This window comes from Scyliorhinus torazame, unplaced genomic scaffold (genome assembly GCF_047496885.1).
Source record: "Scyliorhinus torazame isolate Kashiwa2021f unplaced genomic scaffold, sScyTor2.1 scaffold_307, whole genome shotgun sequence".
Taxonomy (NCBI): Eukaryota; Metazoa; Chordata; class Chondrichthyes; order Carcharhiniformes; family Scyliorhinidae; genus Scyliorhinus; species Scyliorhinus torazame.
The window spans coordinates 3932-30000 of record NW_027308034.1 but is presented as its reverse complement, the minus strand read 5'-3'; the positions used below and the strand labels follow the sequence as shown (position 1 = coordinate 30000).

Below are 26069 nucleotides of genomic sequence, written 5' to 3'. Positions count from 1 at the left end.
CATAATCCAGGCCCACACTCCCCCCGGTGCCAGTACTGAGGGAGCGCCGCACTGTCGGAGGGAGATGTATATACTCTAGGATTTGAGCTCCATAATCCAGGCCCACACTCCCCCCGGTGCCAGAACTGAGGGAGCGCCGCACTGTCGGAGGGAGATGTATATACTCTAGGATTTGAGCTCCCTAATCCAGGCCGACACTCCCCCCGGTGCCAGTACTGAGGGAGCGCCGCACTGTCGGAGGGAGATGTATATACTCTAGGATTTGAGCTCCATAATCCAGGCCGACACTCCCCCCGGTGCCAGTACTGAGGGAGCGCCGCACTGTCGGAGGGAGATGTCTATACTCTAGGATTTGTGCGCTATAATCCAGGCCCACACTCCCCCCGGTGCCAGTACTGAGGGAGCACCGCACTGTCGGAGGGAGATGTCTATACTCTAGGATTTGAGCTCCATAATCCAGGCCGACACTCCCCCCCCCCCCACCGGTGCCAGTACTGAGTGAGTGCCGCACTGTCGGAGGGAGATGTCTGTACTCTAGGATTTGAGCTCCATAATCCAGGCCGACACTCCCCCCGGTGCCAGTACTGAGGGAGCGCCGCACTGTCGGAGGGAGATGTATATACTGTAGGATTTGAGCGCTATAATCCAGGCCCACACTCCCCCCGGTGCCAGTACTGAGGGAGTACTGCACTGTCGGAGGGAGATGTCTATACTCTAGGATTTGAGCGCTGTAATCCAGGCCCACACTCCCCCCGGTGCCAGTACTGAGGGAGTACTGCACTGTCGGAGGGAGATGTCTATACTCTAGGATTTGAGCGCTGTAATCCAGGCCCACACTCCCCCCGGTGCCAGTACTGAGGGAGTACTGCACTGTCGGAGGGAGATGTCTATACTCTAGGATTTGAGCGCTGTAATCCAGGCCCACACTCCCCCCGGTGCCAGTACTGAGGGAGTACTGCACTGTCGGAGGGAGATGTCAATACTCTAGGATATGAGCTCCATAATCCAGGCCCACACTCCCCCCCGGTGCCAGTACTGAGGGAGCGCTGCACTGTCGGAGGGAGATGTCTATACTCTAGGATTTGAGCGCTATAATCCAGGCCCACACTCCCCCCGGTGCCAGTACTGAGGGAGTACTGCACTGTCGGAGGGAGATGTCTATACTCTAGGATTTGAGCGCTGTAATCCAGGCCCACACTCCCCCCGGTGCCAGTACTGAGGGAGCGCCGCACTGTCGGAGGGAGATGTATATACTCTAGGATTTGAGCGCTATAATCCAGGCCGACACTCCCCCCGGTGCCAGTACTGAGGGAGCGCCGCACTGTCGGAGGTAGATGTATATACTCTAGGATTTGAGCTCCATAATCCAGGCCCACACTCACCCCGGTGCCAGTACTGAGGGAGCGCTGCACTGTCGGAGGGAGATGTCTATACTCTAGGATTTGAGCTCCATAATCCAGGCCCACACTCTCCCCGGTGCCAGTACTGAGGGAGCGCCGCACTGTCGGAGGGAGATGTCTATACTCTAGGATTTGAGCTCCATAATCCAAGCCCACACTCCCTCCGGTGCCAGTACTGAGGGAGCGCTGCACTGTCGGAGGGAGATGTATATACTCTAGGATTTGAGCACCATAATCCTGGCCGACACCCCCCCCGGTGCCAGTACTGAGGGAGCGCCGCACTGTCGGGGGTAGATGTCTATACTCTAGGATTTGAGCGCTATAATCCAGGCCGACACTCCCCCCGGTGCCAGTACTGAGGGAGCGCCGCACTGTCGGGGGTAGATGTCTATACTCTAGGATTTGAGCGCTATAATCCAGGCCCACACTCCCCCCGGTGCCAGTACTGAGGGAGCGCTGCACTGTCGGAGGGAGATGTATATACTCTAGGATTTGAGCTCCATAATACAGGCCGACACTCCCCCCGGTGCCAGTACTGAGGGAGCGCTGCACTGTTGGGGGGAGATGTATATACTCTAGGATTTGAGCTCCATACTCCAGGCCCACACTCCCCCCGGTGCCAGTACTGAGGGAGCGCTGCACTGTCGGAGGGAGATGTCTATACTCTAGGGTTTGAGATCCATAATCCAGGCCGACACTCGCCCCGGTGCCAGTACTGAGGGAGCGCTGCACTGTCGGAGGGAGAGGTCTATACTCTAGGAGTTGAGCGCTATAATCCAGGCCCACACTCCCCCCGGTGCCAGTACTGAGGGAGCGCTGCACTGTCGGAGGGAGATGTATATACTCTAGGATTTGAGCTCCATAATCCAGGCCGACACTCCCCCCGGTGCCAGTACTGAGGGAGTGCCGCACTGTCGGAGGGAGATGTCTATACTCGAGGATTTGAGCTCCATAATCCAGGCCGACGCTCCCCCCGGTGCCAGTACTGAGGGAGCGCTGCACTGTCGGAGGGAGATGTATATACTCTAGGATTTGAGCGCTATAATCCAGGCCGACACTCCCCCCGGTGCCAGTACTGAGGGAGCGCCGCACTGTCGGAGGTAGATGTATATACTCTAGTATTTGAGCTCCATAATCCAGGCCGACACTCCCCCCGGTGCCAGTACTGAGGGAGCGCTGCACTGTCGGAGGTAGATGTCTATACTCTAGGATTTGAGTTCCATAATCCAGGCCCACACTCCCCTCCGGTGCCAGTGCTGAGGGAGCGCCGCACTGTCGGAGGGAGATGTATATACTCTAGGATTTGAGCTCCATAATCCAGGCCGACACTCCCCACGGTGCCAGTACTGAGGGAGCGCTGCACTGTCGGAGGGAGATGTATATACTCTAGGATTTGAGCTCCATAATCCAGGCCGACACTCCCCACGGTGCCTGTACTGAGGTAGCGCCGCACTGTCGGAGGGAGATGTATATACTCTAGGATTTGAGCGCTATAATCCAGGCCCACACTCCCCCGGTGTCAGTACTGAGGGAGCGCTGCACTGTCGGAGGTAGATGTATATACTCTAGGGTTTGAGCTCCATAATCCAGGCCCACACTCCCCCCGGTGCCAGTACTGAGGGAGCGCTGCACTGTCGGGGGTAGATGTATATACTCTAGGATATGAGCTCCATAATCCAGGCCCACACTCCCCCCGATGCCAGTACTGAGGGAGCGCTGCACTGTCGGAGGTAGATGTCTATACTCTAGGATTTGAGCTCCATAATCCAGGCCCACACTCCCCCGATGCCAGTACTGAGGGAGCGCTGCACTGTCGGAGGGAGATGTCTATACTCTAGGATTTGAGCTCCATAATCCAGGCCGACACTCCCCCCGGTGCCAGTACTGAGGGAGCGCCGCACTGTCGGGGGTAGATGTCTATACTCTAGGATTTGAGCTCCATAATCCAGGCCGACACTCCCCCCCGATGCCAGTACTGAGGGAGCGCTGCACTGTCGGAGGGAGATGTCTATACTCTAGGATTTGAGCTCGATAATCCAGGCCGACACTCCCCCCGGTGCCAGTACTGAGGGAGCGCCGCACTGTCGGGGGTAGATGTCTATACTCTAGGATTTGAGCTCCATAATCCAGGCCGACACTCCCCCCGGTGCCAGTACTGAGGGAGCGCCGCACTGTCGGAGGATCCGAATTAAGGTTGTGTTGTCTGAGTTCAGGCTTTGTGGGAGCTGGTGCAAACACATTCACTCACACTCTCTGACACACTCACACAGATGCAGGCGCACTCGCACACCACAGTCGATAAGAAGCTGGTTCTCGAGAAGAAAGAACGATACAGCACAGGAACAGGCCCTTCGGCCCTCCAAGCCTGCACCGGCCATGATACCAATTTGCCAACGCCCTCGGCACCTCCTGGTACCATGTACCTCTATACCCATCCTATCCATGTGTTTGTCTAGATGCCTTTTGAAGGCCGTTAATCGGCTTCCACAACCTCCCCTGGCAACGCTCATCACTCTCTGCGTAAAACACCTGCCTCGCGCATCTCCTCTGAACTTTGCCCCACGGACCTTTAACCTCTGCCCCCTGGTGACTGACCCCCTCCACCCTCGGGAAAGAGTGACTGCCCCTCCGCTCTATCCACCCCCCTCATAATCGTGTAGGCCTCTGTCAGGTCGCCCCTCCACCTCCGTCGGTAGAATGACAACAGTCCGAGTTTATTCAGCCCCTCCTCGTCGCGAACACCCTCCAGACACGGCAACATCCTGGTAAACGTCCCCTGCACCCTCTCCAAAGCCTCCACCTCCTTCTTGTCGATCACAAATCCGTCTATTCGCAATGAACCCACAGCTATAATTGGCGGGCGTGCGGCCAGGGACGGAGGTACCCAATCAGGGGGCCGTGGATGCAGGCCGCACTTACCCAGGAGGCCGATTCCTCCGTCCAGCTCCTCGATGAACTCGGGCCCAGCTATCTGCAGTTCCCGCAGGATCGAATCAGTGTTTCTCTCCATTCCGCAATCTTCCGACTGCCCGGGGCTGCGGCAGAGACCGGGACAGCATGGGGTTAGATACAGAGTAAAGCTCCCTCTACACTGTCCCCATCAAACACTCCCAGGACAGGTACAGCACGGGATTAGATACAGAGTAAAGCTCCCTCTACACTGTCCCCCATCAAACACTCCCAGGACAGGTACAGCACGGGGTTAGATACAGAGTAAAGGTCCCTCTACACTGTCCCCCATCAAACACTCCCAGGACAGGTACAGCACGGGGTTAGATACAGAGTAAAGGTCCCTCTACACTGTCCCCCATCAAACACTCCCAGGACAGGTACAGCACGGGGTTAGATACAGAGTAAAGCTCCCTCTACACTGCCCCCATCAAACACTCCCAGGACAGGTACAGCACGGGGTTAGGTACAGAGTAAAGCTCCCTCTACACTTTCCCCATCAAACACTCCCAGGACAGGTACAGCACGGGGTTAGTTACAGAGTAAATCTCCCTCTACACTGTCCCCATCAAACAATCCCAGGACAGGTACAGCACGGGGTTAGATACAGAGTAAAGCTCCCTCTACACTGTCCCCATCACACACTCCCAGGACAGGTACAGCACGGGGTTAGATACAGAGTAAAGCTCCCTCTACACTGTCCCCATCAAACACTCCCAGGACAGGTACAGCACGGGGTTAGATACAGAGTAAAGCTCCCTCTACACTGTCCCCATCAAACACTCCCAGGACAGATACAGCACGGGGTTAGATACAGAGTAAAGCTCCCTCTACACTGTCCCCATCAAACACTCCCAGTACAGGTACAGCACGGGGTTAGATACAGAGTAAAGCTCCCTCTACACTGTCCTCATCAAACACTCCCAGGACAGGTACAGCACGGGGTTAGATACAGAGTAAAGCTCCCTCTACACTGTCCCCATCCAACAATCCCAGGACAGGTACAGCACGGGGTTAGATACAGAGTAAAGCTCCCTCTACACTGTCCCCATCACACACTCCCAGGACAGGTACAGCACGGGGTTAGATACAGAGTAAAGCTCCCTCTACACTGTCCCCATCAAACACTCCCAGGACAGGTACAGCACGGGGTTAGATATAGAGTAAAGCTCCCTCTACACTGTCCCCATCAAACACTCCCAGGACAGATACAGCACGGGGTTAGATACAGAGTAAAGCTCCCTCTACACTGTCCCCATCAAACACTCCCAGTACAGGTACAGCACGGGGTTAGATACAGAGTAAAACTACCTCTACACTGTCCCCATCAAACACTCCCAGGACAGGTACAGCACGGGGTTAGATACAGAGTAAAGCTCCCTCTACACTGTCCCCATCAAACACTCCCAGGACAGGTACAGCACGGGGTTAGATATAGAGTAAAGCTCCCTCTACACTGTCCCCATCAAACACTCCCAGGACAGATACAGCACGGGGTTAGATACAGAGTAAAGCTCCCTCTACACTGTCCCCATCAAACACTCCCAGTACAGGTACAGCACGGGGTTAGATACAGAGTAAAACTACCTCTACACTGTCCCCATCAAACACTCCCAGGACAGGTACAGCACGGGGTTAGATACAGAGTAAAGCTCCCTCTACACTGTCCCCATCAAACACTCCCAGGACAGGTACAGCACGGGATTAGATACAGAGTAAAGCTCCCTCTACACTGTCCCCCATCAAACACTCCCAGGACAGGTACAGCACGGGGTTAGATACAGAGTAAAGGTCCCTCTACACTGTCCCCCATCAAACACTCCCAGGACAGGTACAGCACGGGGTTAGATACAGAGTAAAGGTCCCTCTACACTGTCCCCCATCAAACACTCCCAGGACAGGTACAGCACGGGGTTAGATACAGAGTAAAGCTCCCTCTACACTGCCCCCATCAAACACTCCCAGGACAGGTACAGCACGGGGTTAGGTACAGAGTAAAGCTCCCTCTACACTTTCCCCATCAAACACTCCCAGGACAGGTACAGCACGGGGTTAGTTACAGAGTAAATCTCCCTCTACACTGTCCCCATCAAACACTCCCAGGACAGGTACAGCACGGGGTTAGGTACAGAGTAAAGCTCCCTCTACACTGTCCCCATCAAACACTCCCAGGATAAGTACAGCACGGGGTTAGATACAGAGTAAAGCCCCCTCTACACCGTCCCCATTAAACACTCCCAGGACAGGTACAGCACGGGGTTAGATACAGAGTAAAGCCCGCTCTACACCGTCCCCATCAAGCACTCCCAGGACAGTTACAGCACGGGGTTAGATAGAGAGTAAAGCCCCCTCTACACCGTCCCCATCAAACACTCCCAGGACAGGTACAGCACGGGGTTAGATACAGAGTAAAGCCCCCTCTACACCGTCCCCATCAAGCACTCCCAGGACAGGTACAGCACGGGGTTAGATAGAGAGTAAAGCCCCCTCTACACCGTCCCCATCAAACACGCCCAGGACAGGTACAGCACGGGGTTAGTTGCAGAGTAAAGCTCCCTCTACACTGTCCCCATCAAACACTCCCAGGACAGGTACAGCACGGGGTTAGATACAGAGTAAAGCTCCCTCTACACTGTCCTCATCAAACACTCCCAGGACAGGTACAGCACGGGGTTAGATACAGAGTAAAGCTCCCTCTACACTGTCCCCATCCAACAATCCCAGGACAGGTACAGCACGGGGTTAGATACAGAGTAAAGCTCCCTCTACACTGTCCCCATCACACACTCCCAGGACAGGTACAGCACGGGGTTAGATACAGAGTAAAGCTCCCTCTACACTGTCCCCATCAAACACTCCCATGACAGATACAGCACGGGGTTAGATACAGAGTAAAGCTCCCTCTACACTGTCCCCATCAAACACTCCCAGTACAGGTACAGCACGGGGTTAGATACAGAGTAAAACTACCTCTACACTGTCCCCATCAAACACTCCCAGGACAGGTACAGCACGGGGTTAGATACAGAGTAAAGCTCCCTCTACACTGTCCCCATCAAACACTCCCAGGACAGGTACAGCACGGGGTTAGATACAGAGCAAAGCTCCCTCTACACTGTCCCCATCAAACACTCCCAGGACAGGTACAGCACGGGGTTAGATACAGAGTAAATCTCCTCCGACACTATCCCCATCAAACACTCGCAGGACAGGTACAGCACGGGGTTAGATACAGAGTAAAGCTCCCTCTACACTGTCCCCATCAAACACTCCCAGGACAGGGACAGCACGGGGTTAGATACAGAGTAAAGCTCCCTCTACACTGTACCCATCAAACACTCCCAGGACAGGTACAGCACGGGGTTAGATACAGAGTAAAGCTCCCTCTACACTGTCCCCATCAAACACTCCCAGGACAGGTACAGCACGGGGTTAGATACAGAGTAAAGCTCCCTCTACACTGTCCCCATCAAACACTCCCAGGACAGGTACAGCACGGGGTTAGATACAGAGTAAAGCTCCCTCTACACTGTCCCCATCAAACACTCCCAGGACAGGTACAGCACGGGGTTAGATACAGAGTAAAGCTCCCTCTACACTGTCCCCATCAAACACTCCCAGGACAGGTACAGCACGGGGTTAGATACAGAGTAAAGCTCCCTCTACACTGTCCCCATCAAACACTCCCAGGACAGGTACAGCACGGGGTTAGATACAGAGTAAAGCTCCCTCTACACTGTCCCCATCAAACACTCCCAGGACAGCTACAGCACGGGGTTAGATACAGAGTAAAGCTCCCTCTACACTGTCCCCATCAAACACTCCCAGGACAGGTACAGCACGGGGTTAGATACAGAGTAAAGCTCCCTCTACACTGTCCCCATCAAACACTCCCAGGACAGGTACAGCACGGGGTTAGATACAGAGTAAAGCTCCCTCTACACTGACCCATCAAACACTCCCAGGGCAGGTACAGCACGGGGTTAGATACAGAGTAAAGCTCCCTCTACACTGTCCCCATCAAACACTCCCAGGACAGGTACAGCACGTGGTTAGATACAGAGTAAAGCTCCCTCTACACTGTCCCCATCAAACACTCCCAGGACAGGTACCGCACGGGGTTAGATACAGAGTAAAGCTCCCTCTACACTGTCCCCATCAAACACTCCCAGGACAGTTACAGTACGGGGTTAGATACAGAGTAAAGCTCCCGCTACACTGTCCCCATCAAACACTCCCAGGACAGGTACAGCACGGGGTTAGATACAGAGTAAAGCTCCCTCTACACTGTCCCCATCAAACACTCCCAGGACAGGTAAAGCACGGGATTAGATACAGAGTAAAGCTCCCTCTACACTGTTCCCATCAAACACTCCCAGGACAGGTACAGCACGGGGTTAGTTACAGAATATAGCTCCCTCTATACTGTCCCCATCAAACACTCCCAGGACAGGTACAGCGAGGGGTTAGATACAGAGTAAAGCTCCCTCTCCCCTGTCCCCATCAAACACTCCCAGGACAGGTACAGCACGGGGTTAGATACAGAGTAAAGCTCCCTCGACACTGTCCCCATCAAACACTCCCAGGACAGGTACAGCACGGGGTTAGATACAGAGTAAAGCTCCCTCTACACTGTCCCCATCAAACACTCCCAGGACAGGTACAGCACGGGGTAGATACAGAGTAAAGCTCCCTCTACACTGTCCCCATCAAACACTCCCAGGACAGTTACAGTACGGGGTTAGATACAGAGTAAAGCTCCCGCTACACTGTCCCCATCAAACACTCCCAGGACAGGTACAGCACGGGGTTAGATACAGAGTAAAGCTCCCTCTACACTGTCCCCATCAAACACTCCCAGGACAGGTAAAGCACGGGATTAGATACAGAGTAAAGCTCCCTCTACACTGTCCCCATCAAACACTCCCAGGACAGGTACAGCACGGGGTTAGTTACAGAATAAAGCTCCCTCTATACTGTCCCCATCAAACACTCCCAGGACAGGTACAGCGAGGGGTTAGATACAGAGTAAAGCTCCCTCTCCCCTGTCCCCATCAAACACTCCCAGGACAGGTACAGCACGGGGTTAGATACAGAGTAAAGCTCCCTCGACACTGTCCCCATCAAACACTCCCAGGACAGGTACAGCACGGGGTTAGATACAGAGTAAAGCTCCCTCTACACTGTCCCCATCAAACACTCCCAGGACAGGTACAGCACGGGGTAGATACAGAGTAAAGCTCCCTCTACACTGTCCCCATCAAACACTCCCAGGACAGGTACAGCACGGGGTTAGATACAGAGCAAAGCTCCCTCTACACTGTCCCCATCAAACACTCCCAGGACAGGTACAGCACGGGGTTAGATACAGAGTAAATCTCCTCCGACACTATCCCCATCAAACACTCGCAGGACAGGTACAGCACGGGGTTAGATACAGAGTAAAGCTCCCTCTACACTGTCCCCATCAAACACTCCCAGGACAGGGACAGCACGGGGTTAGATACAGAGTAAAGCTCCCTCTACACTGTACCCATCAAACACTCCCAGGACAGGTACAGCACGGGGTTAGATACAGAGTAAAGCTCCCTCTACACTGTCCCCATCCAACAATCCCAGGACAGGTACAGCACGGGGTTAGATACAGAGTAAAGCTCCCTCTACACTGTCCCCATCACACACTCCCAGGACAGGTACAGCACGGGGTTAGATACAGAGTAAAGCTCCCTCTACACTGTCCCCATCAAACACTCCCAGGACAGATACAGCACGGGGTTAGATACAGAGTAAAGCTCCCTCTACACTGTCCCCATCAAACACTCCCAGTACAGGTACAGCACGGGGTTAGATACAGAGTAAAACTACCTCTACATTGTCCCCATCAAACACTCCCAGGACAGGTACAGCACGGGGTTAGATACAGAGTAAAGCTCCCTCTACACTGTCCCCATCAAACACTCCCAGGACAGGTACAGCACGGGGTTAGATACAGAGCAAAGCTCCCTCTACACTGTCCCCATCAAACACTCCCAGGACAGGTACAGCACGGGGTTAGATACTGAGTAAATCTCCTCCGACACTATCCCCATCAAACACTCGCAGGACAGGTACAGCACGGGGTTAGATACAGAGTAAAGCTCCCTCTACACTGTCCCCATCAAACACTCCCAGGACAGGGACAGCACGGGGTTAGATACAGAGTAAAGCTCCCTCTACACTCCCTCTACACTGTACCCATCAAACACTCCCAGGACAGGTACAGCACGGGGTTAGATACAGAGTAAAGCTCCCTCTACACTGTCCCCATCAAACACTCCCAGGACAGGTACAGCACGGGGTTAGATACAGAGTAAAGCTCCCTCTACACTGTCCCCATCAAACACTCCCAGGACAGGTACAGCACGGGGTTAGATACAGAGTAAAGCTCCCTCTACACTGTCCCCATCAAACACTCCCAGGACAGGTACAGCACGGGGTTAGATACAGAGTAAAGCTCCCTCTACACTGTCCCCATCAAACACTCCCAGGACAGGTACAGCACGGGGTTAGATACAGAGTAAAGCTCCCTCTACACTGTCCCCACCAAACACTCCCAGGACAGGTACAGCACGGGGTTAGATACAGAGTAAAGGTCCCTCTACACTGTCCCCCATCAAACACTCCCAGGACAGGTACAGCACGGGGTTAGATACAGAGTAAAGCTCCCTCTACACTGCCCCCATCAAACACTCCCAGGACAGGTACAGCACGGGGTTAGGTACAGAGTAAAGCTCCCTCTACACTTTCCCCATCAAACACTCCCAGGACAGGTACAGCACGGGGTTAGTTACAGAGTAAATCTCCCTCTACACTGTCCCCATCAAACACTCCCAGGACAGGTACAGCACGGGGTTAGGTACAGAGTAAAGCTCCCTCTACACTGTCCCCATCAAACACTCCCAGGATAAGTACAGCACGGGGTTAGATACAGAGTAAAGCCCCCTCTACACCGTCCCCATTAAACACTCCCAGGACAGGTACAGCACGGGGTTAGATACAGAGTAAAGCCCGCTCTACACCGTCCCCATCAAGCACTCCCAGGACAGGTACAGCACGGGGTTAGATAGAGAGTAAAGCCCCCTCTACACCGTCCCCATCAAACACTCCCAGGACAGGTACAGCACGGGGTTAGATACAGAGTAAAGCCCCCTCTACACCGTCCCCATCAAGCACTCCCAGGACAGGTACAGCACGGGGTTAGATAGAGAGTAAAGCCCCCTCTACACCGTCCCCATCAAACACGCCCAGGACAGGTACAGCACGGGGTTAGTTGCAGAGTAAAGCTCCCTCTACACTGTCCCCATCAAACACTCCCAGGACAGGTACAGCACGGGGTTAGATACAGAGTAAAGCTCCCTCTACACTGTCCTCATCAAACACTCCCAGGACAGGTACAGCACGGGGTTAGATACAGAGTAAAGCTCCCTCTACACTGTCCCCATCCAACAATCCCAGGACAGGTACAGCACGGGGTTAGATACAGAGTAAAGCTCCCTCTACACTGTCCCCATCACACACTCCCAGGACAGGTACAGCACGGGGTTAGATACAGAGTAAAGCTCCCTCTACACTGTCCCCATCAAACACTCCCAGGACAGATACAGCACGGGGTTAGATACAGAGTAAAGCTCCCTCTACACTGTCCCCATCAAACACTCCCAGTACAGGTACAGCACGGGGTTAGATACAGAGTAAAACTACCTCTACACTGTCCCCATCAAACACTCCCAGGACAGGTACAGCACGGGGTTAGATACAGAGTAAAGCTCCCTCTACACTGTCCCCATCAAACACTCCCAGGACAGGTACAGCACGGGGTTAGATACAGAGCAAAGCTCCCTCTACACTGTCCCCATCAAACACTCCCAGGACAGGTACAGCACGGGGTTAGATACAGAGTAAATCTCCTCCGACACTATCCCCATCAAACACTCGCAGGACAGGTACAGCACGGGGTTAGATACAGAGTAAAGCTCCCTCTACACTGTCCCCATCAAACACTCCCAGGACAGGGACAGCACGGGGTTAGATACAGAGTAAAGCTCCCTCTACACTGTACCCATCAAACACTCCCAGGACAGGTACAGCACGGGGTTAGATACAGAGTAAAGCTCCCTCTACACTGTCCCCATCAAACACTCCCAGGACAGGTACAGCACGGGGTTAGATACAGAGTAAAGCTCCCTCTACACTGTCCCCATCAAACACTCCCAGGACAGGTACAGCACGGGGTTAGATACAGAGTAAAGCTCCCTCTACACTGTCCCCATCACACACTCCCAGAACAGGTACAGCATGGGGTTAGATACAGAGTAAAGCTCCCTCTACACTGTCCCCATCAAACACTCCCAGGACAGGTACAGCACGGGGTTAGATACAGAGTAAAGCTCCCTCTACACTGTCCCCATCAAACACTCCCAGGACAGGTACAGCACGGGGTTAGATACAGAGTAAAGCTCCCTCTACACTGTCCCCATCAAACACTCCCAGGACAGGTACAGCACGGGGTTAGATACAGAGTAAAGCTCCCTCTACACTGTCCCCATCAAACACTCCCAGGACAGGTACAGCACGGGGTTAGATACAGAGTAAAGCTCCCTCTACACTGTCCCCAACAAACACTCCCAGGACAGGTACAGCACGGGGTTAGATACAGAGTAAAGCTCCCTCTACACTGTCCCCATCAAACACTCCCAGGACAGATACAGCACGGGGTTAGATACAGAGTAAAGCTCCCTCTACACTGTCCCCATCAAACACTCCCAGTACAGGTACAGCACGGGGTTAGATACAGAGTAAAACTACCTCTACACTGTCCCCATCAAACACTCCCAGGACAGGTACAGCACGGGGTTAGATACAGAGTAAAGCTCCCTCTACACTGTCCCCATCAAACACTCCCAGGACAGGTACAGCACGGGGTTAGATACAGAGCAAAGCTCCCTCTACACTGTCCCCATCAAACACTCCCAGGACAGGTACAGCACGGGGTTAGATACAGAGTAAATCTCCTCCGACACTATCCCCATCAAACACTCGCAGGACAGGTACAGCACGGGGTTAGATACAGAGTAAAGCTCCCTCTACACTGTCCCCATCAAACACTCCCAGGACAGGGACAGCACGGGGTTAGATACAGAGTAAAGCTCCCTCTACACTGTACCCATCAAACACTCCCAGGACAGGTACAGCACGGGGTTAGATACAGAGTAAAGCTCCCTCTACACTGTCCACATCAAACACTCCCAGGACAGGTACAGCACGGGGTTAGATACAGAGTAAAGCTCCCTCTACACTGTCCCCATCAAACACTCCCAGGACAGGTACAGCACGGGGTTAGATACAGAGTAAAGCTCCCTCTACACTGTCCCCATCAAACACTCCCAGGACAGGTACAGCACGGGGTTAGATACAGAGTAAAGCTCCCTCTACACTGTCCCCATCAAACACTCCCAGGACAGGTACAGCACGGGGTTAGATACAGAGTAAAGCCCCCTCTACACCGTCCCCATCAAGCACTCCCAGGACAGTTACAGCACGCGGTTAGATAGAGAGTAAAGCCCCCTCTACACCGTCCCCATCAAACACGCCCAGGACAGGTACAGCACGGGGTTAGTTGCAGAGTAAAGCTCCCTCTACACTGTCCCGATCAAACACTCCCAGGACAGGTACAGCACGGGGTTAGATACAGATTAAAGCTCCCTCTACACTGTCCTCATCAAACACTCCCAGGACAGGTACAGCACGGGGTTAGATACAGAGTAAAGCTCCCTCTACACTGTCCCCATCCAACAATCCCAGGACAGGTACAGCACGGGGTTAGATACAGAGTAAAGCTCCCTCTACACTGTCCCCATCACACACTCCCAGGACAGGTACAGCACGGGGTTAGATACAGAGTAAAGCTCCCTCTACACTGTCCCCATCAAACACTCCCAGGACAGATACAGCACGGGGTTAGATACAGAGTAAAGCTCCCTCTACACTGTCCCCATCAAACACTCCCAGTACAGGTACAGCACGGGGTTAGATACAGAGTAAAACTACCTCTACACTGTCCCCATCAAACACTCCCAGGACAGGTACAGCACGGGGTTAGATACAGAGTAAAGCTCCCTCTACACTGTCCCCATCAAACACTCCCAGGACAGGTACAGCACGGGGTTAGATACAGAGCAAAGCTCCCTCTACACTGTCCCCATCAAACAGTCCCAGGACAGGTACAGCACGGGGTTAGATACAGAGTAAATCTCCTCCGACACTATCCCCATCAAACACTCGCAGGACAGGTACAGCACGGGGTTAGATACAGAGTAAAGCTCCCTCTACACTGTCCCCATCAAACACTCCCAGGACAGGGACAGCACGGGGTTAGATACAGAGTAAAGCTCCCTCTACACTGTACCCATCAAACACTCCCAGGACAGGTACAGCACGGGGTTAGATACAGAGTAAAGCTCCCTCTACACTGTCCCCATCAAACACTCCCAGGACAGGTACAGCACGGGGTTAGATACAGAGTAAAGCTCCCTCTACACTGTCCCCATCACACACTCCCAGGACAGGTACAGCACGGGGTTAGATACAGAGTAAAGCTCCCTCTACACTGTCCCCATCAAACACTCCCAGGACAGATACAGCACGGGGTTAGATACAGAGTAAAGCTCCCTCTACACTGTCCCCATCAAACACTCCCAGTACAGGTACAGCACGGGGTTAGATACAGAGTAAAACTACCTCTACACTGTCCCCATCAAACACTCCCAGGACAGGTACAGCACGGGGTTAGATACAGAGTAAAGCTCCCTCTACACTGTCCCCATCAAACACTCCCAGGACAGGTACAGCACGGGGTTAGATACAGAGCAAAGCTCCCTCTACACTGTCCCCATCAAACAGTCCCAGGACAGGTACAGCACGGGGTTAGATACAGAGTAAATCTCCTCCGACACTATCCCCATCAAACACTCGCAGGACAGGTACAGCACGGGGTTAGATACAGAGTAAAGCTCCCTCTACACTGTCCCCATCAAACACTCCCAGGACAGGGACAGCACGGGGTTAGATACAGAGTAAAGCTCCCTCTACACTGTACCCATCAAACACTCCCAGGACAGGTACAGCACGGGGTTAGATACAGAGTAAAGCTCCCTCTACACTGTCCCCATCAAACACTCCCAGGACAGGTACAGCACGGGGTTAGATACAGAGTAAAGCTCCCTCTACACTGTCCCCATCAAACACTCCCGGAACAGGTACAGCACGGGGTTAGATACAGAGTAAAGCTCCCTCTACACTGTCCCCATCACACACTCCCAGAACAGGTACAGCATGGGGTTAGATACAGAGTAAAGCTCCCTCTACACTGTCCCCATCAAACACTCCCAGGACAGGTACAGCATGGGGTTAGATACAGAGTAAAGCTCCCTCTACACTGTCCCCATCAAACACTCCCAGGACAGGTACAGCACGGGGTTAGATACAGAGTAAAGCTCCCTCTACACTGTCCCCATCAAACACTCCCAGTACAGGTACAGCACGGGGTTAGATACAGAGTAAAACTACCTCTACACTGTCCCCATCAAACACTCCCAGGACAGGTACAGCACGGGGTTAGATACAGAGTAAAGCTCCCTCTACACTGTCCCCATCAAACACTCCCAGGACAGGTACAGCACGGGGTTAGATACAGAGCAAAGCTCCCTCTACACTGTCCCCATCAAACACTCCCAGGACAGGTACAGCACGGGGTTAGATACAGAGTAAATCTCCTCCGACACTATCCCCATCAAACACTCGCAGGACAGGTACAGCACGGGGTTAGATACAGAGTAAAGCTCCCTCTACACTGTCCCCATCAAACACTCCCAGGACAGGGACAGCACGGGGTTAGATACAGAGTAAAGCTCCCTCTACACTGTACCCATCAAACACTCCCAGGACAGGTACAGCACGGGGTTAGATACAGAGTAAAGCTCCCTCTACACTGTCCCCATCAAACACTCCCAGGACAGGTACAGCACGGGGTTAGATACAGAGTAAAGCTCCCTCTACACTGTCCCCATCAAACACTCCCAGGACAGGTACAGCACGGGGTTAGATACAGAGTAAAGCTCCCTCTACACTGTCCCCATCACACACTCCCAGAACAGGTACAGCATGGGGTTAGATACAGAGTAAAGCTCCCTCTACACTGTCCCCATCAAACACTCCCAGGACAGGTACAGCATGGGGTTAGATACAGAGTAAACCTCCCTCTACACTGTCCCCATCAAACACTCCCAGGACAGGTACAGCACGGGGTTAGATACAGAGTAAAGCTCCCTCTACACTGTCCCCATCATACACTCCCAGGACAGGTACAGCACGGGGTTAGATACAGAGTAAAGCTCCCTCTACACTGTCCCCATCAAACACTCCCAGGACAGGTACAGCATGGGGTTAGATACAGAGTAAAGCTCCCTCTACACTGTCCCCAACAAACACTCCCAGGACAGGTACAGCACGGGGTTAGATACAGAGTAAAGCTCCCTCTACACTGTCCCCATCAAACACTCCCAGGACAGGTACAGCACGGGGTTAGATACTGAGTAAAGCTCCCTCTACACTGTCCCCATCAAACACTCCCAGGACAGGTACAGCACGGGGTTAGATACAGAGTAAAGCTCCCCCTACACTGTCCCCATCAAACACTCCCAGGACAGGTACAGCACGGGGTTAGATACAGAGTAAAGCTCCCTCTACACTGTCCCCATCAAACACTCCCAGGACAGGTACAGCACGGGGTTAGATACAGAGTAAAACTACCTCTACACTGTCCCCATCAAACACTCCCAGGACAGGTACAGCACGGGGTTAGATACAGAGTAAAGCTCCCTCTACACTGTCCCCATCAAACACTCCCAGGACAGGTACAGCACGGGGTTAGATACAGAGCAAAGCTCCCTCTACACTGTCCCCATCAAACACTCCCAGGACAGGTACAGCACGGGGTTAGATGCAGAGTAAATCTCCTCCGACACTATCCCCATCAAACACTCGCAGGACAGGTACAGCACGGGGTTAGATACAGAGTAAAGCTCCCTCTACACTGTCCCCATCAAACACTCCCAGGACAGGGACAGCACGGGGTTAGATACAGAGTAAAGCTCCCTCTACACTGTACCCATCAAACACTCCCAGGACAGGTACAGCACGGGGTTAGATACAGAGTAAAGCTCCCTCTACACTGTCCCCATCAAACACTCCCAGGACAGGTACAGCACGGGGTTAGATACAGAGTAAAGCTCCCTCTACACTGTCCCCATCAAACACTCCCAGGACAGGTACAGCACGGGGTTAGATACAGAGTAAAGCTCCCTCTACACTGTCCCCATCACACACTCCCAGAACAGGTACAGCATGGGGTTAGATACAGAGTAAAGCTCCCTCTACACTGTCCCCATCAAACACTCCCAGGACAGGTACAGCATGGGGTTAGATACAGAGTAAACCTCCCTCTACACTGTCCCCATCAAACACTCCCAGGACAGGTACAGCACGGGGTTAGATACAGAGTAAAGCTCCCTCTACACTGTCCCCATCATACACTCCCAGGACAGGTACAGCACGGGGTTAGATACAGAGTAAAGCTCCCTCTACACTGTCCCCATCAAACACTCCCAGGACAGGTACAGCATGGGGTTAGATACAGAGTAAAGCTCCCTCTACACTGTCCCCAACAAACACTCCCAGGACAGGTACAGCACGGGGTTAGATACAGAGTAAAGCTCCCTCTACACTGTCCCCATCAAACACTCCCAGGACAGGTACAGCACGGGGTTAGATACTGAGTAAAGCTCCCTCTACACTGTCCCCATCAAACACTCCCAGGACAGGTACAGCACGGGGTTAGATACAGAGTAAAGCTCCCCCTACACTGTCCCCATCAAACACTCCCAGGACAGGTACAGCACGGGGTTAGATACAGAGTAAAGCTCCCTCTACACTGTCCCCATCAAACACTCCCAGGACAGGTACAGCACGGGGTTAGATACAGAGTAAAGCTCCCTCTACACTGTCCCCATCAAACACTCCCAGGACAGGTACAGCACGGGGTTAGATACAGAGTAAAGCTCCCTCTACACTGTCCCCATCAAACACTCCCAGGACAGATACAGCACGGGGTTAGATACAGAGTAAAGCTCCCTCTACACTGTCCCCATCAAACACTCCCAGGACAGGTACAGCACGGGGTTAGATACAGAGTAAAGCTCCCTCTACACTGTCCCCATCAAACACTCCCAGGACAGGTACAGCACGGGGTTAGATACAGAGTAAAGCTCCCTCTACACTGTCCCCATCAAACACTCCCAGGACAGGTACAGCACGGGGTTAGATACAGAGTAAAGCTCCCTCTACACTGTCCCCATCAAACACTCCCAGGACAGGTACAGCACGGGGTTAGATACAGAGTAAAGCTCCCTCTACATTGTCCCCATCAAACTCTCCCAGGACAGGTACAGCACGGGGTTAGATACAGAGTAAAGCTCCCTCTACACTGTCCCCATCAAACACTCCCAGGACAGGTACAGCACGGGGTTAGATACAGAGTAAAGCTCCCTCTACATTGTCCCCATCAAACTCTCCCAGGACAGGTACAGCACGGGGTTAGATACAGAGTAAAGCTCCCTCTACACTGTCCTCATCAAACACTCCCAGGACAGGTACAGCACGGGGTTAGATACAGAGTAAAGCTCCCTCTACACTGTCCCCATCAAACACTCCCAGGACAGATACAGCACGGGGTTAGATACAGAGTAAAGCTCCCTCTACACTGTCCCCATCAAACACTCCCAGGACAGGTACAGCACGGGGTTAGATACAGAGTAAAGCTCCCTCTACACTGTCCCCATCAAACACTCCCAGGACAGGTACAGCACGGGGTTAGATACAGAGTAAAGCTCCCTCTACATTGTCCCCATCAAACTCTCCCAGGACCGGTACAGCACGGGGTTAGATACAGAGTAAAGCTCCCTCTACACTGTCCCCATCAAACACTCCCAGGACAGGTACAGCACGGGGTTAGATACAGAGTAAAGCTCCCTCTACATTGTCCCCATCAAACTCTCCCAGGACAGGTACAGCACGGGGTTAGATACAGAGTAAAGCTCCCTCTACACTGTCCCCATCAAACACTCCCAGGACAGGTACAGCACGGGGTTAGATACAGAGTAAAGCTCCCTCTATACTGTCCCCATCAAACACTCCCAGGACAGGTACAGCACGGGGTTAGATACAGAGTAAAGCTCCCTCTACACTGTCCCCATCAAACACTCCCAGGACAGGTACAGCACGGGGTTAGATACAGAGTAAAGCTCCCTCTACACTGTCCTCATCAAAACAATTGCATTGAAGAATGATTGTGTCCATTGGGATTGTATAGAGTGGGAGTGAACGGGAAGGGGTTTGGGTCCATTGGGATTGTGTAGAGTGGGAGTGAACGGGAAGGGGTTTGGGTCCATTGGGATTGTGCACAGTGGGAGAGAACGGGAAGGGGTTTGGGTCGATTGGGATTGTGTACAGTGGGAGTGAACGGGAAGGGGTTTGGGTCCATTGGGATTGTGTAGAGTGGGAGTGAACGGGAAGGGGTTTGGGTCCATTGGGATTGTGCACAGTGGGAGTGAACGGGAAGGGGTTTGGGTCGATTGGGATTGTGTACAGTGGGAGTGAACGGGAAGGGGTTTGGGACCATTGGGATTGTGTAGACTGGGAGTGAACGGGAAGGGGTTTGGGTCCATTGGGATTGTGTAGAGTGGGAGTGAACGGGAAGGGGTTTGGGTCCATTGGGATTGTGTAGAGTGGGAGTGAACGGGAAGGGGTTTGGGTCCATTGGGATTGTGTAGAGTGGGAGTGAACGGGAAAGGGTTTGGGTCCATTGGGATTGTGTAGAGTGTGAGTAACGGGAAGGGGTTTGGGTCCATTGGGATTGTGTAGAGTGGGAGTGAACGGGAAGGGGTTTGGGTCCATTGGGATTGTGTAGAGTGGGAGTGAACGGGAAGGGGATTGGGTCCATTGGGATTGTGTAGAGTGGGAGTGAACGGGAAGGGGTTTGGGTCCATTGGGATTGTGTAGAGTGGGAGTGAACGGGAAGGGGTTTGGGTCCATTGGGATTGTGTACAGTGTGAGTAACGGGAAGGGGTTTGGGTCCATTGGGATTGTGTAGAGTGGGAGTGAACGGGAAGGGGATTGGGTCCATTGGGATTGTGTACAGTGGGAGTGAACGGGAAGGGGTTTGGGTCCATTGGGATTGTGTAGAGTGGGAGTGAACGGGAAGGGGTTTGGGTCCATTGGGATTGTGTAGAGTGGGAGTGAACGGGAAGGGGTTTGGGTCCATTGGGATTGTGTAGAGTGGGAGTGAACGGGAAGGGGTTTGGGTCCATTGGGATTGTGTAGAGTGGGAGTGAACGGGAAGGGGTTTGGGTCCATTGGGATTGTGTACAGTGGGAGTGAACGGGAAGGGGTTTGGGTCCATTGGGATTGTGTAGAGTGGGAGTGAACGGGAAGGGGTTTGGGTCCATTGGGATTGTGTACAGTGGGAGAGAACAGGAAGGGGTTTGGGTCCATTGGGATTGTGTACAGTGGGAGTGAACGGGAAGGGTTTTGGGTCCATTGGGATTGTGTACAGTGGGAGTGAACGGGAAGGGGTTTGCGTCCATTGGGATTGTGTGCAGTGGGAGTGAACGGGAAGGGGTTTGGGTCCATTGAGATTGTGTAGAGTGGGAGTGAACAGGAAGGGGTTTGGGTCCATTGGGACTGTGTACAGTGGGAGTGAACGGGAAGGGGTTTGGGTCCATTGGGATTGTGTAGAGTGGGAGTGAACGGGAAGGGCTGTGGGTCCATTGGGATTGTATACAGGGGAGTGAACGGGAAGGGATCGGATTCCATTGGGATTGTGTAGACTGGGAGTGAACGGGAAGGTGTTTGTGTCCATTGGGATTGTGTAGAGTGGGAGTGAACGGGAAGGGGTTTGGGTCCATTGGGATTATGTAGAGTGGGAGTGAACGGGAAGGGGTTTGGGTCCATTGGGATTGGGTACAGTGGAAGTGAACGGGAAGGGGTTTGGGTCCATTGGGATTGTGTACAGTGGGAGTGAACGGGAAGGGGTTTGCGTCCATTGGGATTGTGTACAGTGGGAGTGAATGGGAAGGGGTTTGGGTTCATTGGGATTGTGTAGAGTGGGAGTGAACGGGAAGGGGTTTGTGTCCATTGGGATTCTGCACAGTGGGAGTGAACAGGAAGGGGTTTGGGTCCATTGGGATTATGTAGAGTGGGAGTGAACGGGAAGGGGTTTGGGTCCATTGGGATTGTGTAGAGTGGGAGTGAACGGGAAGGGGTTTGGGTCCATTGGGATTGTGTACAGTGGGAGTGAACGGGCAGGGGTTTGGGTCCATTGGGATTGTGCACAGTGGGAGTGAACGGGAAGGGGTTTGGGTCCATTGGGATTGTGTGCAGTGGGAGTGAACGGGAAGGGGTTTGGGTCCATTGGGATTGTGTACAGTGGGAGTGAACGGGAAGGGGTTTGGGTCCATTGGGATTGTGTACAGTGGGAGTGAACGGGAAGGGGTTTGGGTCCATTGGGATTGTGCACAGTGGGAGTGAACGGGAAGGGGTTTGGGACCATTGGGATTGTGTAGAGTGGGAGTGAACGGGAAGGGGTTTGGGTCCATTGGGATTGTGTAGTGTGTGAGTGTATGGGAAGGGGTTTGGGTCCATTGGGATTGTGTAGAGTGGGAGTGAACGGGAAGGGGTTTGGGTCCATTGGGATTGTGTAGAGTGGGAGTGAATGGGAAGGGGTTTGGGTCCATTGGGATTGTGTAGAGTGGGAGTGAACGGGAAGGGGTTTGGGTCCATTGGGATTGTGTAGAGTGGGAGTGAACGGGAAGGGGTTTGGGTCCATTGGGATTGTGTCCAGTGGGAGTGAACGGGAAGGGGTTTGTGTCCATTGGGATTGTGTAGAGTGGGAGTGAACGGGAAGGGGTTTGGGTCCATTGGGATCGTGTAGAGTGGGTGTGAACGGGAAGGGGTTTGGGTCCATTGGGATTGTGTAGAGTGGGAGTGAACGGGAAGGGGTTTGGGTCAATTGGGATTGTGTAGAGTGGGAGTGAATGGGAATGGGTTTGGGTCCATTGGGATTGTGTAGAGTGGGAGTGAACGGGAAGGGGTTTGGGTCCATTGGGATTGTGTACAGTGGGAGTGAACGGGAAGGGGTTTGGATCCATTGGGATTGTACACAGTGGGAGTGAACGGGAAGGAGTTTGGGTCCATTGGGATTGTGTACAGTGGGAGTGAGCGGGAATGGGTTTGGGCCCATTGGGATTGTGTACAGTGGGAGTGAACGGGAAGGGGTTTGTGTCCATTGGGATTGTGTAGAGTGGGAGTGAATGGGAAGGGGTTTGGGTCCATTGGGATTGTGTAGAGTGGGAGTGAACGGGAAGGGGTTTGGGTCCATTGGGATTGTGTACAGTGGGAGTGAACGGGAAGGGGTTTGGATCCATTGGGATTGTGCACAGTGGGAGTGAACGGGAAGGAGTTTGGGTCCATTGGGATTGTGTACAGTGGGAGTGAGCGGGAATGGGTTTGGGTCCATTGGGATTGTGTACAGTGGGAGTGAACGGGAAGGAGTTTGGCTCCATTGGGATTGTGTCCAGTGGGAGTGAACGGGAAGGGGTTTGGGTCCATCGGGAATGTGTAGAGTGGGAGTGAAGGGGAAGGGGTTTGGGTCCATTGGGATTGTGTACAGTGGGAGTGAACGGGAAGGGGTTTGGGTCCATTGGGATAGTGCACAGTGGGAGTGAACGGGAAGGGGTTTGGGTCCATTGGGATTGTGTACAGTGGGAGTGAATGGGAAGGGGTTTGGATCCATTGGGATTGTGCACAGTGGGAGTGAACGGGAAGGAGTTTGGGTCCATTGGGATTGTGTAGAGTGGGAGTGAACGGGAAGGGGTTTGGGTCCATTGGGATTGTGTACAGTGGGAGTGAACGGGAATGGGTTTCGGCCCATTGGGATTGTGTACAGTGGGAGTGAACGGGAATGGGTTTCGGCCCATTGGGATTGTGTACAGTGGGAGTGAACGGGAAGGGGTTTGGGTCCATTGGGATTGTGTACAGTGGGAGTGAACGGGAAGGGGTTTGGCTCCATTGGGATTGTGTACAGTGGGAGTGAACGGGAAGGGGTTTGGGTCCATTGGGATTGTGTAGAGTGGGAGTGAATGGGAAGGGGTTTGTGTCCATTGGGATTGTGTAGAGTGGGAGTGAACGGGAAGGGGTTTGGGTCCATTGGGATTGTGTAGAGTGGGTGTGAACGGGAAGGGGTTTGGGTCAATTGGGATTGTGTAGAGTGGGAGTGAACGGGAAGGGGTTTGGCTCCATTGGGATTGTGTACAGTGGGAGTGAACGGGAATGGGTTTGGGCCCATTGGGATTGTGTAGAGTGGGAGTGAACGGGAAGGGGTTTGGGTCCATTGGGATTGTGTACAGTGGGAGTGAGCGGGAATGGGTTTGGGCCCATTGGGATTGTGTAGAGTGGGAGTGAACGGGAAGGGGTTTGGGTCCATTGGGATTGTGTACAGTGGGAGTGAACGGGAAGGGGTTTGGGTCCATTGGGATTGTGTACAGTGGGAGTGAACGGGAAGGGGTTTGGGTCCATTGGGATAGTGCACAGTGGGAGTGAACGGGAAGGGGTTTGGGTCCATCGGGATTGTGTAGAGTGGGAGTGAACGGGAAGGGGTTTGTGTCCATTGGGATTGTGTAGAGTGGGAGTGAATGGGGAGGGGTTTGGGTCCATTGGGATTGTGTACAGTGGGAGTGAATGGGAAGGGGTTTGGCTCCATTGGGATTGTGTAGAGTGGGAGTGAACGGGAAGGGGTTTGGGTCCATCGGGATTGTGTAGAGTGGGAGTGAACGGGAAGGGGTTTGTGTCCATTGGGATTGTGTAGAGTGGGAGTGAATGGGGAGGGGTTTGGGTCCATTGGGATTGTGTACAGTGGGAGTGAATGGGAAGGGGTTTGGCTCCATTGGGATTGTGTAGAGTGGGAGTGAACGGGAAGGGGTTTGGGTCCATTGGGATTGTGTACAGTGGGAGTGAACGGGAAGGGGTTTGGGTCCATTGGGATTGTGTACAGTGGGAGTGAACGGGAAGGGGTTTGGGTCCATTGGGATAGTGCACAGTGGGAGTGAACGGGAAGGGGTTTGGGTCCATCGGGATTGTGTAGAGTGGGAGTGAACGGGAAGGGGTTTGTGTCCATTGGGATTGTGTAGAGTGGGAGTGAATGGGGAGGGGTTTGGGTCCATTGGGATTGTGTACAGTGGGAGTGAACGGGAAGGGGTTTGGGTCCATTGGGATTGTGTACAGTGGGAGTGAACGGGAAGGGGTTTGGGTCCATTGGGATTGTGTACAGTGGGAGTGAATGGGAAGGGGTTTGGCTCCATTGGGATTGTGTAGAGTGGGAGTGAACGGGAAGGGGTTTGGGTCCATTGGGATTGTGTACAGTGGGAGTGAACGGGAAGGGGTTTGGGTCCATTGGGATTGTGTACAGTGGGAGTGAACGGGAAGGCGTTTGGGTCCATTGGGATTGTGCACAGTGGGAAGGGACGTGAAGTTTTCACACTGACACTCACCTGGTCAATGGGTCCTCGGCCAACTCAAGCGAGCCCTGGAGTTTTGGAGAATTTTGCAGAACTGGCTGAATTTCAGGACCTGTTTGAGAAAAAAGAAAGTGAAATTGGAGAGGGGCTCGAGGAGACGGTGGCGGAGTGGGGGACAGCAAGGGGAGGCAGTGCAAGGGGAGGCAGTGCGAGGGGAGGCAGTGCGAGGGGAGGCAGTGCGAGGGGAGGCAGTGCGAGGGGAGGCAGTGCGAGGGGAGGCAGTGCGAGGGGAGGCAGTGCGAGGGGAGGCAGTGCGAGGGTAGGGCAGGGCGAGGGGTGAGTGGGTCGGGGGGGGGTGAGTGGGTCGAGGGGGGTGAGTGGGTTGAGGGGGTGTGAGTGGGTCGAGGGGGGGGAGTGGGTCGAGGGGGGAGTGGGTCGAAGGGGGGAGTGGGTCGAGGGGGGGGTGAGTGGGTCGAGGGGGGGTGAGTGGGTCGAGGGGGGGTGAGTGGGTCGAGGGGGGGTGAGTGGGTCGAGGGGGGGTGAGTGGGTCGAGGGGGGGTGAGTGGGTCGAGGGGGGGTGAGTGAGTCGAGGGGGGGTGAGTGGGTCGAGGGGGGGGGAGTGGGTCGAGGGGGGAGTGGGTCGAGGGGCGGGAGTGGGTCGAGGGAAGCAAATGGACGTATTAATGAGAGGCAGCACGGTTTTGTGAAGGGGAGGTCGTGTCTCACTAACTTGATAGAGTTTTTCGAGGAGGTCACTAAGATGATTGATGCAGGTAGGGCAGTAGATGTTGTCTATATGGACTTCAGTAAGGCCTTTGACAAGGTCCCTCATGGTAGACTAGTACAAAAGGTGAAGTCACACAGGATCAGGGGTGAACTGGCAAGATGGATACAGAACTGGCTAGGCCATAGAAGGCAGAGGGTAGCAATGGAAGGATGCTTTTCTAATTGGAGGGCTGTGACCAGTGGTGTTCCACAGGGATCAGTGCTGGGACCGTTGCTCTTTGTAGTATATATAAATGATTTGGAGGAAAATGTAACTGGTCTGATTAGTAAG

At 53.6% G+C, this 26069-nt stretch overlaps 1 long non-coding RNA gene across 1 annotated transcript in view; it reads right to left on the bottom strand.

Annotated features, from left to right (window-relative positions):
• LOC140406140 (uncharacterized) overlaps nt 1-25132 on the bottom strand; it is a 26122-nt gene extending 990 nt beyond the window's left edge. The window contains exons 1-2 of the long non-coding RNA XR_011939060.1: nt 25046-25132; nt 4320-4435 (exon numbers count right to left, since the gene is read on the bottom strand). This is a non-coding gene — a long non-coding RNA (uncharacterized lncRNA). The remainder of the gene's footprint in view (nt 1-4319; nt 4436-25045) is intronic.
• Nucleotides 25133-26069: the final 937 nt, after the last annotated feature.